Raw genomic sequence first — 2,843 nt, 5'->3', positions numbered from 1 at the left:
TGTGTTTTATTTCATCCATCTTTCCTTAAATGTAGGTTATTCAAGCTCTCAGATATTTAATATATATTTGTTGTCGCAAACATTCATTTCATCGTCAAGTAATGGAAGGAAGTTTCTTTTCTCAATTCTTAGCAATTTATTGGGCATAAAATGCAAGTAACAGTACAAGTTGATATTCTGAGATTTTCACTTGCCGTAACTACATCTTTAATAAATACAGTCGAACATCTCTATAACGAACCTCCACTTAACGAAATCCTCTACACAACGAATTTTTACCTCGTCCCATGACATTTTAGAGTTTTGGCTGCTTATTTACCTCTAACGAATTTCGGACCTCTCAACAACAAAGTTTTCTCTCGACTCCAACATACAAAATGTAGTGTTTATAGGAAGCAGAGAGTCATTTTCAAAGAAAAAGTTTAGTTTTAGAAGAAAGGTCAATAATAATGGACTAAAGGACTAAAAATAGATGGCAATTCAAGTACGAAGAAGATAGGGTGATAGACAGTCAATAGAAGTTGAAACACGTGTCGGAAATTGAATGCAAGTTACTGGAAATAGACTTCCAAGAACTTGTCATTCGTAGACCAGGCAGGTAAACGACTGGACTTTCTAATCCTTGCTTTTGCCAGACATTTCAATTGTTAGAACTCGTCATTCATAGATAAAGAAACGGGAATGCTGGATTTTTCCATCCTCCCACCATTTGCTTTTGTTACACATTTCAATTTTGCTGGTTAAGTTACTGTACTCAGTTTCTAAAAAATCGTGATCAGATTCTGAAACTAAGTGTTGCTAATGATTTGCAACATTGTAAATTTGTACATTTGATGATACTGATAACCGGTGATAAAATGGGTGACTGTAATGCACGAGAAAAATCTTCCATTGTCAGGGAATTTAATCAATGAAAAGGCTTTAGAATTGGCAGTATCATCGGGATACAGTAGCTTTAAGGCAAGTAGAGGCTGGTTAGAAAAATTAAAAAACGGCATGACATCGTCCAAAAAGTGATATCGGGTGAAAGTGCTAGTGTTATTGATATGTACCCTCTTGTGAATTCTGGAAAGAAAATGTTCGTAGAAAAGTTAAGAATAAACGTTCTCAGAAAATATTATGAACCGAAAGACGATTTCAATGTTGATGAGAATGGTATATTCTTTAAATTGTTGCCCAATAGGACACTATAACTACCACCCAAATCATTTAATTACCGCCCTTGATATATTATAAGATCCATAAGAGTGTGGCATTTTTTTGACAGCAACCTCTCAATAACGAGTACCTCTTTACAGCGAATTTTTTCTTGGGATAATCAACTTCGTTATACAGAGGTTCAACTGTAATTTCTTACTGTATAATAATTATGTTATGCAAATTAACACATACAAGTCTTCAGAGAAAAAATGAATGATACCTACCTATATAGATAACTTACAAGGGTTGTGTAAAAATAATGTTGGTTTTCAATTTTTTCAGATGTAAGGCATTTTTTATGTAAATTTGAAAATACATCATTGGAAAGCTTATTTTTACCTATTTTTCTCCAGATTTTTTCATGCATTTTTGTTGACGACTATTCCACTAATGAAATCCCGCTTCAAAGAAGCCCGTGGAGGAATTTGGTGACCTCTTCCTGCAATTCTTCATCCTGTAGAAATAAACTAGGGTACATAATATCACAGAAAAGAGTCATTTTACTTTGTGATAATACTTAAAGCTGCGCTTACACCAACAAAATGTTAATAACTTAATCCTTATAGATTCTATTAGATTAAACCAAACTTGACAAATAGTCCAGTCGATATAGACATAAAAAGGGGGTGTGCTTGCAATTTTTATTGTTCTGATTTTTAATATATTATTTGGGTACATAAGAGAAGTCCACCAGAACCAATTTCTTCATGCAAAATTTCCTTGTGCTAGATACAGGATGGCCCAGTTTTCAGCTATTTCTGCCAAATCTCGTAATCGGACAGAAAAATTTACTCACGCCTTTTTTTAGATTATAAAAGTCTGAATAAAATGAGATCATTCGGAACTCTTTATCTCCGATGAGTACTGAGTTAAGATTTTTCAAAAATGAGTGAAATTTAAAGAAAAAATCAATTTTGATGAATTTTAGTTTTTGATCAACAATATCTTCCGATTGTTACCATTCAGATTTATAATCTAAAAAAAGCGTGAGTAAATTTTTCTGTCCGATTACGAGATTTGGCAGAAATAGCTGAAAACTGGGCCATTCTGTATCTAGCACAAGGAATTTTTGCATGAAGAAATTGGTTCTGGCGGACTTCTCTTATGTACCCAAATAATATATTAAAAAATCAGAACTACAATATAAATTGCATGCACCAATGTATAATATAGTGACTGGACTAAAACACATTTATGTTCATCATGTGTATGATAAGTTATGTTCAATCTAATGGAATCTATAAGGATTATATTATTAACATTTTGTTAATGAATTTGGTATGAACGCAGCTTTAGGCTATTACTCTTATTCTAGGGGTAGGCTGTATTTAATTTTATTCAAAATGTATGAATACCTCAATATAATTAGGTAAAAACTCACAAAAATATTTACACCATGAAATTTTTACTATTATCTTCTCTTGAATTTTATTGCTTTATAATAATTGTCGGTATATAGGTACGTATATTAATATTAGACTGTATTGTTTCTCTTTTATATTTTTTGACGCGTTCTTGTGATCATATGAACTGTACTATAAATACATACATTAATCCACTTATCAAAAAAAATAAATTGAAAAATGTACGGTGTACAGAAGTATTGTCATCTATGACTCATAATAAGGAAGATTTAAGGCTGA

This window comes from Nilaparvata lugens, chromosome 6, assembly GCF_014356525.2.
Source record: "Nilaparvata lugens isolate BPH chromosome 6, ASM1435652v1, whole genome shotgun sequence".
In the NCBI taxonomy this organism is placed as follows: Eukaryota; Metazoa; Arthropoda; class Insecta; order Hemiptera; family Delphacidae; genus Nilaparvata; species Nilaparvata lugens.
This window is presented reverse-complemented; position numbering follows the sequence as displayed.